Source organism: Podarcis melisellensis, assembly GCF_964234715.1.
Source record: "Podarcis melisellensis genome assembly, chromosome: 11".
NCBI classification, from domain to species: Eukaryota; Metazoa; Chordata; class Lepidosauria; order Squamata; family Lacertidae; genus Podarcis; species Podarcis melisellensis.
Window position 1 is genome coordinate 35,152,667 of NC_138543.1, and position 12,210 is coordinate 35,164,876.

The following is a 12,210-nucleotide window of genomic DNA, read 5'->3' on the forward strand; positions in this document are numbered from 1 at the left end:
CTACACATTCCCAGAATCAGAGAGACAAGCAGATTCAGAAGCTGCTCAGTCGGGGGAAGAGCTGCACAGTTTTGAGATAATAGCTAGGCAACCAGGAGGGAGGGAGCCTTTAGGACATTCTTCAATAGAAAGTGGCGGGGAAGTCCCTCCCTCCCCTAGAACTCGGAGGACTGAAAGGGTCCAGTAACAACGGAAGCACAGGGGAGGGACAGGTGGCCTGTGGAGTGCTTCTTGCTGCAGAAGGGGAGGGTGAAGGGGGACGGGCTTGATGCTGCTCTCAGTATGTTGTTGTAAATAAAATGGACTATAAACCTGCCAAAGGCTCGTTATTTCTTATTGGAAGCTACCAGAGAGAAGGGGAAGCTCCCTTGCTTGCCAACGTACCTGACAAAATACTTCGCATTGAATCACTGCCTATGGCATTGAATAACTGCTCTTATGAAATGGGGGCAAGACATTATGCCTCTCTGAAAATGACATATTGAGAGAAACGGGAGTATTATTAGTAAGGCACCTGGTTTGAACAGTAGAAGACCCAATGGCAAGCTTACCGAGGGTATTGGAGAAGATTTATGAATTTGGTCAAGTAGCAGAATTTAAGCTGAATAAGAGTAAAATGAAAATGCTGGTGAAAAATATGACAGAGCAACATCTAAAAAGGTCTACAAAATATTACAGAGTTGACAATAGATAAAAAGTTAAGTATTTAGGAGTTTGGTTGATAGCAAAGAATATTAATGTTTATAAAGATAATTATTTATCTACTAGGAAAGAAGTAAAGAGAAAGCTGGAGGTTTGGGAAGGATGAATATATCATTTTGGGTGAGGATATCTATGGTAAAAATGAATGTATTGCCCAGAATGTTGCTTTCATTTCAATCAGTAGCCATGATCAGCAGGGCAGCACACTTCAAGGAATGGCAAAAAGATATTTCAAAATTTATCTGGCAGGGGAAGAAGCCAATAATAAAGCATAAATTATTAATAGATTCTAAAGATAGAGACAACTTTTCCCTGACAGATTATAGGTTATATTATGAGGCGTCCTGTCTTTGCTAGCTCCGAGAATGGATAACATTACAAAATACAGATATTTTAGATTTCGAGGGTCACGATGACAGATTTGGTTGGCATGTGTATCTATGGTATGAAAAAGTTAAAGTACACAGAAGATTCCTGAACCATCTAGTGAGAAAGTCACTATATGTAGTATGGGAGAAATACAAAAAATTATTAGAGCAGAAAGCACCATGGTGGTTCTCCCCATTAGAAGCTATTTTTGTGGGGGGAAATTGAATATGAGAAAGGGCTGGGCAACATATAAGGAAATTATTATTATTATTATTATTATTATTATTATTATTATTATTATTTATACCCTGCTCATCTGGCTGGGTTTCCCCAGCCACCCTGGGCAGCTTCCAACAAAATATTAAAATATAATAATTCATCAAATATTAAAAGTTTCCCTAAACAGGGCTGTCTTCAGATGTCTTCTAAAAGTCAGATAGTTTTTTATTTCTTTGACATCTGATGGGAAGGCATTCCACAGGGCGGGGGCCAGTACTGAGAAGGCCCTCTGCCTAGTTCCCTGTAACTTGGCTTCTCACAGTGAGGGAACCGCCAGAAGGCCCTCGGCGCTGGACCTCAGTGTCTGGGTAGAACTATGGGGGTGGAAAAGCTCCTTCAGGTATACTGGACCGAGGCTGCTCTGATGGGAAGGGAGGCATTGCATTGCCCGAGCCTTGCCACTGCCGCTTTTGGCCCGCCTTCTCTACCTTCCATGCCTGACCCACCACACACCACTTCTCCTCCACCACCGCTACCGAAGAACCAACAACTCAGAGGCTGCCCAGGCTCATGCTGCAGCATCAACGTCCCGAATGTGATTTATTTGTTTGTTTGTTTATTTATTGCGTCCCCGAATTCATTGAAAAAAAATCGGGTAACCTTATTTTAAATATCTCATTTAGTCCACATACATCGCTTTCCTGTTTCTACTCTTCTCTCAATGAATAGACCACACCATTTAGTAAGTTTAGATGCTCTACTTACAAAACTCCAAAGGTCAGATTCATGTGTTATTCCATGCAACAGCAAGAAAAACACAGGTAGAAATCTTGGGATACAAAATATAGTGAAATAGCTCTAATGTCAGGATCTGCCAGCTTGAGAAACAGCACGCAAGAAGTAAATTAACAAAAGAATTATTACTTACAAGCAATTAGCCTCCGACTGCTCTCTCCGAGCAACCATACATCACAATCAAATTGACCCTTCTGAAAAATCTTTCCGGTTCCTGCAGAATATCCTGAACCTCTGACCCTAACGTTTCAGGGGTCGTCTTCTGTCTTGGACTTTCCCCATTCGTCTATCCCTGGGAATGATGGGGTCAGCTACCTCCCCTTCCGGCAAGGAACTGCACTCCCTCCCTTGTGCCGTGAGTGACTGTGATTCCTGAGAAAGCTGGCTTCCCTCCAGCCTGCCTCTCCTGAGCTGATAAGCGGCATTCCTGCCAGCTTCAGAGGGGGGAGTTGTCAGCCCACTGGTTCCAGCTGTCTGAGAATAATAATAATAATAATAATAATAATAATAATAATAATAATAATAATAATTTATTATTTATACCCTGTCCATCTGGCTGGGCCTCCCCAGACACTCTGGGCAGCTTCCAACAAAATATTAAAATATAATAATTCATCAAATATTAAAAGTTTCCCTAAACAGGGCTGCCTTCAGATGTCTTCTAAAAGTCTAGTAGTTGTTTTTCTCTTTGACATCTGGTGGGAGGGCATTCCACAGGGTGGGGGCTGTTATTCTAAAGTAGCAATGCGGCAGCAAGCAAAGGCTATAGCAGCCAAGACTGCTGCTTGTGGCTGGAAAGCCAAACAGGAAGTTTGTGACTGTTGCCATGGGAACAAAGGGGCAGTCCATTCTGTACTGAGCACCGGATGTTAGCTCAGTGGGTTAGTCATATGACCTGTGCAGGATGTACATGGGTGGAGGTAGAGTTTATTCTAACTGCTGATGAGTGCAGACATGTTTTCTCTGTACTGAAGTAAAAGACAGGAATAAAAGATGTAAATAGATTTCTGTCTGCTTCTTTCCCCTCCCTGGGGACACCAAAGGGGAGAGAGGAGCAGTTGGTGTGTTTTCCTCACAGCCTGAGGAAAATCGCCGGAACGGACCTCGAGTATGTAGTTTTATCCTGCCGGGAGTCGCCGGAGGGAGGTCTAAGGAATTCAGCCGGTGCCTGAACAGATAGGCACATACCTCAAGCTGGGCCAGAATTCCAACAGTGGTAGCAGACGCCGGTTGCTGTTTTCATCGACCTCTGCATCAAGGAGTGGCCTCCATGGACGCCTGAGGTGAGAAGGCTGATTCTCTGCAGCCAGACGCTGACCAGAAGAATCTGAAAGCCAAGCAACGGAGCCCAGGTATGAGATTTTCGGGCTTAGAAGTGTGAATGCAGATTGATTTATTCTCTGCTTCGAGGGAGAAACGTTTGATAAAAACAGCTCCAGTCAAAAGAGAAACCGCATTCCAAACATTCCTGTGGTTTCCTGTTCAAGGAAAAGGAATGCTGTTGCTTAGCAACGAAGGCCATGCCTCAGAGAGGAGAAGTGAAAGTTAAAATGGAATGTTTTGACTACACAGTCTGAAGAGCTCTTGGAAAATTCCAACGCAGCTAGCGTTGAGAGCTGCCAGGTGCACAGAGTGTAAACAAGCCAGCTATTGGATTTTAGAGGCTTGTATTTGAGAGTCAATGCAAGGACTCAAGATGGATGCCAAGAAGGGGGGAGGCCTGCCTACTCCAGACCTTTTGACCAGTGACAATTATGCATCTTGGTCTATTAAGATGAAGGCCTTGCTGCAGAATCAGAGACTGTTTGGGGTGATTGAAAACCCCATTCCAGCAGCACCAACGCGTGCTTGGGAGTCACAGGATGTGAAGGCCAGAACTGCTATAATTCTGTGCGTGTCAGATTCGCAGTTGATCCACATACAAGATTTAGACCACGCGAGAGTTGTTTGGGACACGCTGAGAAGGACACATCAGAGAGATGCAGGTTCTTCAGCGTTGCTGTATTTTGAGAAGCTGACCAACCTAAGGCTTGCGCCTGATGGAGATGTTCAAGCGCACCTGACGGAAATGAAATTTCTGCGTCAACAGATGGTGGAACGTAACTTCCGTCTGCAGGAGGAAGTGTTTTGCTTCATGGTGATCAACAGCCTGAATCGGACTTACAAAACAGTTGCCAGTCAGCTGGGGTCTCTCCCAGCAGCTGATCTCACTTCGGAGAGGGTCTTTGCCGTGGTTCTGAATGAACATGACAGACTTTCCGCCCTGGAAGTGAAGGACAGGGGGAGACAAGAACGGAGTTCTAACGCCCCTACTGCTGTTGCTACTGGAGGAAACACCGTAGCTTTGAACGTTGTCCGATGCCACAACTGTGACCAGACCGGGCATCTTCAGCGGTACTGCAAGAAGCCACGTAAGAACAGAGGAGCTAAGGCGAGCTCCACAAAGTCTGAGGCGTCAGACAAAAGTCACACCAAGCCAAAGGCAAAGACTGCAAAAGCTTTGATGTCGCTAAAAGCCACACCAGAGGTGGGAAACTTCTTTGTCCTAGACACGGGCGCGACGGTTCACATGACAGGACACAGAGGACTATTTTCTACGTTTGAGAAGCAAAGCTTCGCTGTACAACTAGCCAACGGTCAAAAGCTGGAAGCCACCGGAATTGGAACTGTGTATCTTAAAAGTCTGAACTTGACTATAGACAATGTTTATTTGGTTCCAGAGTTGAAGTACAATCTGCTCAGCGTTTCGCAGATTGCCAAGAAGGGACTAAAACTGTCCTATGATGATCAGAACTGCGAGATCTACAAAGATGGAGAGTTGTATCTTTCTGCCAAAGAGAAAGATGGACTGTATTTGTTGACTTTTGATCAAAGTGATTACATGGAATGTAATTCCTGTGATTCTAACATGATCTCTTTTACAGGTGTAGCCAAGAAGAACACCAAGCAGGTGACCTCGAGGGTCGACAAGGCATTTCAGCGGGTGTATGCTGATGTGATTGGTCCTTTAGCACCATCTAGAGGCAATGCAAAGTATTACCTAATATGTGTTGATTCTTTTACAGGTTTTGTCTGGATTTATCTTTTGGAGAGACCGAAAGAAGCCTTAGAAAGGTTTAAAGAGTTTTGTGACAAGGTTAAAAATATGCATGATGCTGACATAGATTGTCTTTGCACAGATGAGAAGCCAATTTTTCTTTTACAGGAGTTCCAGAGGTTCCTGAAGAAGAAAGGGATTAGACACAAAACTGCAAGTTCTAAAGAAGCTTGGAACAAATGTGTTTGTGTTAGGGTGAACAAAGAATTGCAAAAGGGAATGCATGCGCAATTGCTAAGTTCACATCTGCCACATGAGTACTGGGCTGAGTCGCTAATGTCATTTTGTTACACGTGGTTGAGAAAGTTTTCAAAAGAGTTGGGAAGTTCTCCTTTTGAGAAACTGTTCCACAGAAAACCTTCTGTTGCCCATTTCAAGGTTTTTGGGTCTCATGTGAGGACAGAAGCTCCAGGTGGAGTAAAGAATGCCAGAGGCATTTTTGTGGGTTATGAAAAGGGTCTCTACAGAGTAATTTTGTCTGAATCTGGAAAGGTTATTCTCACAAAATTTCTAGAGAGTGCTCCTGAACAGGAGAGAGTGATTGTTCCAACATTTCCCACTGGTGATGATTCTGATGATGATGATGATGAGTTTGATCTTATTGAGTTCAGTAGTACTGATGATGACAGCGATAGCTCAGACAGCTCAGTTGTCACAGTCATTGAGAGGAAATCTCAGATAATGACTAGATCCTCAGAAGAGGAGGATGAACCACTGATTAAGCTTAGTACTGGTTCTCCAGAGAGTTCAAAGGCTGAACCAGAAATCAAAGAAGAGCAGCACCTCTTACGTAGGTCTGAGAGAGCAACGAAGGGTGTACCACCCGAGAGGTATTCGCAAGAGTTTGCTAACTTATGTGTTGCTGTTGTAAACGACCAAGGTCAAATTGAAGCTGTGTCTGAGTCAGAGACAAAGGCACAACAGAGAGTTGTTAACCAAGGTAATGCAGAAGCACTCATTCCTTGGAAGTCACACAACCAGAGAGGTACATTGGTAAAACCAGTGGCGGGTAGTTCCAAGGGTGGAACTGAAACAACAGGGGAATGTTATAAGTATAACAACTGTTTGTTTTCTTCTCTGGATGACGCTTTGCTCGCAGCACGCATTGATACTTTAGGGGGAGTATGTTATTCTAAAGTAGCAATGCGGCAGCAAGCAAAGGCTATAGCAGCCAAGACTGCTGCTTGTGGCTGGAAAGCCAAACAGGAAGTTTGTGACTGTTGCCATGGGAACAAAGGGGCAGTCCATTCTGTACTGAGCACCGGATGTTAGCTCAGTGGGTTAGTCATATGACCTGTGCAGGATGTACATGGGTGGAGGTAGAGTTTATTCTAACTGCTGATGAGTGCAGACATGTTTTCTCTGTACTGAAGTAAAAGACAGGAATAAAAGATGTAAATAGATTTCTGTCTGCTTCTTTCCCCTCCCTGGGGACACCAAAGGGGAGAGAGGAGCAGTTGGTGTGTTTTCCTCACAGCCTGAGGAAAATCGCCGGAACGGACCTCGAGTATGTAGTTTTATCCTGCCGGGAGTCGCCGGAGGGAGGTCTAAGGAATTCAGCCGGTGCCTGAACAGATAGGCACATACCTCAAGCTGGGCCAGAATTCCAACAGGGGCCACTACCAAGATGGTCCTCTGCCTGGTTCCCTGTAACTTGGCTTCTCGCAGCGGGGGAACTGCCAGAAGGCCCTGGGCACTGGACCTCAGCGTCCGGGCAGAGCGAAGTCTGCAAGTCTCTCTGTTCTTCTGCCTGCCTCCCTGCCTGCCTGCCTTCTATCTCAGGCTGTACTTCTTGGCTTTGGGCTGGTGTGTTCATGACATCTAAGCATATGGTCTGAGCTTGTAGCAAGCAAGTTCAAGCACATCCTATTGCAGGGAGTTCACATGATGAAAGAGAACAAATAAGAAGGAAACTTAACTTCCTCCCAGGTGAGGGGCATAACCTGAGTCTAGGAATGCATTTCTGTAGTCTTAACCCCTTCATGCATTAATGAACTCCATGCTTGCTAGTTATATTTGACTGCAATTCGACACAAATGTCACCTCCAAATGTCACTTCCCCACAAATGTGAAGAAGTGGACTATGTCTACTTTTCTCTTTCTGAATGAATATCACCTACTGCAGCCCATTTTGTAGCCTCTGGCCCCATCCACCACTACACCAGAAAAAAAGAGTGACCTGTCGCTTGAAAAGGGTCCCCTATCCCTGATTTCAGCTAACATCATGGGCATAGCCAGAGGGAGGACAGCTCAAGTAAATAAATAAAGATACTTAACTAACCGACCCATCATGTCACAGATAGCATGGTTCTAACAAACATCCTTTCCCCCCAACAGCAAAAATCCTGGCTACGCCCACGGCTAACATTCATTCAGGTCTAAAGTGGATTAATAGTCAAGCACTTTATCCACTGAGAAAATATATAAGAAAATGAAAAAGGAGCCCTAAATCTTCTTTCTTTGCTGAAAATGGATAAATGGAAAACCACAACAATTGCTTCTATATCAATTACTTGCCTCATAATGCGATTCCCAGAAATTATTTGTTTTTAGGAAGCATCTTTGAGAAAAGTAAAGTGAACAGAAGAGTTGCCTGAGAGTTTTCACAGAGCACTTTGGGAATTGGGCAGAAGAGAGAGATTAAAAACCCCCTCTGCTGCTTCTAGGATGATGCAAAGTGATGGCAGTTGGGGTTGACTCTGCCCCTTCTGTTGATGTATGGCAACATTCAAGCCCAAACTGGACAAGGAGATGACAGCTGGATTTAGATCTCAGTGAGGGGTCTGTATTCTGAGGCAAAAGAAGCTGATTTTCAGGGAAATCCTTGCAATTTCTTCTAGGCAGAACCAAAGATGAGGTGCACCTCTGAGGCAGAAACAGGCGCTTCCCTCAAGATCCTCTTTTCTCTGCTCAGTGTAGTCTCCACCATATTTAGCACGGCAAGTGCAAACAGTAAGTACAACCCAACATCCTTTCTCCACAATTTAATATTTAAAACAATGTGTTTGTATTGTGCAATTGTTTCAGGGAACATTCACTTTCTCTAACTTTTCCAAATGATTGTGATATGGAGACCAAGTTGAAGGGTTTTAAAAGAGGAGGGAGAATATCCTTGTAAGATGGGGAGAAATCTGCTTTGCAGTGGTTATATCCAAACATTTCTAATATTCAGTTTGTCAGTTTGTCCACACCAGTGATTTTTAAAATACAGTGGAATCTTTGGTTACAAACTTATTTCTTTCTGGAGGTCCGTTCTTAACCTGAAACCATTCTTAACCTGAGGTTCCACTTTAGCTAATGGGGCATCCCGCTGCCGCCACACAATTTCTGTTCTCATCCTGAGGCAAAGTTTTTAACCCAAGATACTACTTCTGGGTTAGCGCAGTCTGTAACCCAAAGTGTTTGTAACCTGAGATACCACTGTACCCTATTAATTATAGCCAAATCTATAACTTCATTTGAATTAATATTCTCATAAGTAAACCAGAGTTGGTGTATTGACTTCTGTAACATTGTTAACCTGGCCATTTATATATTTGATTTACATATTGCAGATTCCACATCTCCCGTTCTTCGTTTTGCTTTCCCTGTATATTATAATCATGATGTAAACAACTCCAATCAATCTATCACAAAACAAGCTGAAAAATACTTGACTGGTCCATGGCTGACTCGCTTTGTTCCTTCACTCCACACTGCTGTGGTTATTTTCAGCCTTCCTTTAAACATTATGGCAGTTCTCATGTTTGTGGTCAAATTAAGGCTTAAGAAGCCAGCTGTGGTGTACATGCTCAACTTGGCTTCTGCAGATGTCCTCTTTGTGAGTCTGCTTCCTTTTAAGATTGTCTACAACTTTTCTGGAAACAACTGGATCTTTGGGCCTGTGATGTGTCGATTTGTCGCTGCCGCCTTCTACTGCAACATGTACTGCTCCATCCTGCTGATGATGGTGATAAGCGTGGACCGTTTCCTGGCCGTGGTGTACCCAATGCAGTCCCTGTCCTGGCGCACAGCAAGACGGGCCTCGCTGGTCTGCTTTCTCATCTGGCTTCTGGCTATAGCTGGGGTGATACCTCTGCTTGTCAGTGAGCAAACACAGAGATTATCCCGGTTAAATATTACAACCTGCCACGATATATTAGATATCTCTGTTATTATGGATATATTTCGGCATTACTTTTCTGCATTATCTATTTTGTTCTTTTTTATACCGTTATTAATCTCTGTCACCTGTTATGTGTGCATTATAAGGAAACTTTCTTCGTCCAATGTTGCTACAAAGACTGCTAAAAAGAGACGTGCCATTCTCCTGTCTGTAGCTGTCTTGTCTTCTTTTATTATTTGTTTTGGTCCTTCAAATGTCCTATTACTAATGTACAGCTTGTGCATCTCACCTGATGAACCCCTTGAAAGCCTGTATTTTGCCTACATCTTAGCAGTCTGCACTGGGTCCATAAACTGCTGCATTGATCCCTTAATTTATTATTATGCTTCTTCAAAGTGTCAAAAGCAGGTGTGGGATCTCCTGTGCTATAAAAAGCAGTCTGATCTTGAACAAAGCAGTCAGACAACAAGCAGCAATGCCACTAACCTTTTAAGCGGCCTGAATAATTTGTCTCAAGCATAGCATCTTACATTAAATATGTTTGCAGTACAGTAATACTCATTCGGAAACCTAGTTGTTGCATGCCACCTATTTTACAGCCCCTGCCTTTAACGTCCATGCATTCTTTCTCTAGAATGTTAATGCTTTTTCTTATATTCCAAAAATAAGGTATCAGACCATGGTTTTTCTGCAGCTGCTATTAAAATAATGTCTGTCTAGAGATGTGATTTGCTCCAATGGTGACTGTATAGAAATAAATATTATATATTGTTGTCTAGTTATTTTCTCATTTCAATTTTCATTAACAAATAATAAGTGAATTGTTGTCATTTTACATCTATATGAAGTAATTATGAGTTTGTGGGCAAGGGGGCATCAATATGTTGATGACACGAAGGTCCCTTTTTCCATAACATCTGTGTTGGGGGAGGCTGGGCAGTCTCTGGACCCGTGCTTGGATGTAGTGGCGAGACGGATAAGGAAGAACCAGTCTAAGTTGGATAGAATTGTTGTTGTTGTTTACTCGTTTAGTCGTGTCTGACTCTTCGTGACTCCATGGACCAGAGCACGCCAGGCCCTCCTGTCTTCCACTGCCTCCCGCAGTTTGGTCAAACTCATGCTGGTAGCTTCGAGAACACTGTCCAACCATCTCGTCCTCTGTCATCCCCTTCTCCTTGTGCCCTCCATCTTTCCTGACATCAGGGTCTTTTCCAGGGAGTCTTCTCTTCTCATGAGGTGGCCAAATTATTGGAGTCTCAGCTTGGATAGAATTAGGCTACAGTTTTACTGATTACAGAGCAACAAATTTGATGAAGGTATCAGGCATGAATCCATGTGATCACATAGCCCTTTTGCTGTTTGATAAGCTTATCTTTTGACCATGGGTAGGCAAACTAAGGCCCGGGGGCCGGATCCGGCCCAATCGCCTTCTAAATCCAGCCCGCAGACAGTCTGGGAATCAGCGTGTTTTTACATGAATCTCTGGGTTATTTGTGGGGCCTGGCTGGTGTTTTTACATTAGTAGAATGTGTGCTTTTATTTAAAATGCATCTCTGGGCTATTTGTGGGGCATAGGAATTTGTTCATTTTTTTTCAAAATATAGTCCAGCCCCCACAAGGTCTGGGGGACAGTGGACCGGCCCCCTGATGAAAAAGTTAGCTGACCCCTGCTTTTGACCATCACGGTTACTCACCCTGGCAGTGGCAATTAACTTCCCCTGGCAGGAAGTGCCATGGCCTGTCAGTCCACAAGCTGGACTTCTTGACCGAAATTGCTGCCTCCAAGATCCCTCAAGGGGATCCCCTACGAGCTGCAACAAGGTGCCCCCTCCTCTATGCCTCCCTTTTAAGGAACTAGCTCAATGCCTCTTACCCAGGGCATTTTCTTTTGGCAGGAATTCACTGGAACTCAGTTCTGGCACCTCTCAGGTAGGCTCCATTGCTATTATAAGAGAACACGGGAGGTGTTCATGGTGAGTTCTGGCACCTCTTTTTCTAGAAAAACAGCACTGCTCTTACATAACAACAGTTGTGACAATTTAAAAGTGTAGTGGAAACAAATCAACAGAAATTATTAAAAATGTGCCTGGGTGGGGAGATCGGCTCTGGACTGTAATAAGGGGGTCCCTTTAAATACTTCCAGAGAGGACCAGACTCCCAGAACCTTCCATCTAGTCTGCTCTGGAAGTTCCTCCCCTCACCCACAGCTCCCAGCCACTCACCGCAGCTCCAAGTCTCACCCAGCTCCAAAGAGCCTGACCCGACACAGAATATTCCTGATGCTTCCACTTCCTCCTTGCAACTGCCCCAGGCTGCAACAACTGCCCCCAATAAGCCAGGAATGAGAGTATTCTGGCAAGAACCTTTTGAAACAGGAATGTGATTTCATTCTGTTTGCAAAGAACGTTTTGGTACATTCAGAGCGGGGGTCAGCAATCTTTTTCAGCTGTGGGTCGGTCTACCGTCCCTCAGACCATGTGGTGGGCCAGACTATATTGAGGTGGGGGTGAACGAATTCCTATGCCCCACAAATAACCCAGAGACGCATTTTAAATAAAAGGACACATTCTACTCATGTAAAAACACGCTGATTCCCGGGCCGTCTGTGGGCTGGATTTAGAAGGTGATTGGGCCGCATCCGGCACCCAGGCCATTGGTTCCCTATCCCTGATTCAGAAGGACCAAACTAGATGAGATGGCAGTGATGGTAGTGTAGCACCCTGCTTGTGGTTAACGCTTAGCTGGAATGAAATATTCAACGCAGCAATAGAGAAATTAAAATAATAATTTATTTGTCAGACAAAAAATGATAGGCACAGTGGTATATGGTTACCAAAGCTCTGCCTGCCCTCCAGCCCTGATGGCCAGCACTTATATTTCCTCAACCCAGCCCCCTTGCTCCTCCTTTGGCTGCCTCTGTCTA

The 12,210-nt window shown here is 44.2% G+C and overlaps 1 pseudogene across 1 annotated transcript; it reads left to right on the forward strand.

Moving 5' to 3' along the window:
• The first annotated feature begins 8,818 nt into the window (after positions 1-8,818).
• Positions 8,819-9,898, forward strand: LOC309379898 (proteinase-activated receptor 1 pseudogene; annotated as a pseudogene). Its single transcript has one exon. The product of its transcript is annotated as a proteinase-activated receptor 1 pseudogene (transcript).
• The last annotated feature ends 2,312 nt before the right edge of the window (positions 9,899-12,210 follow it).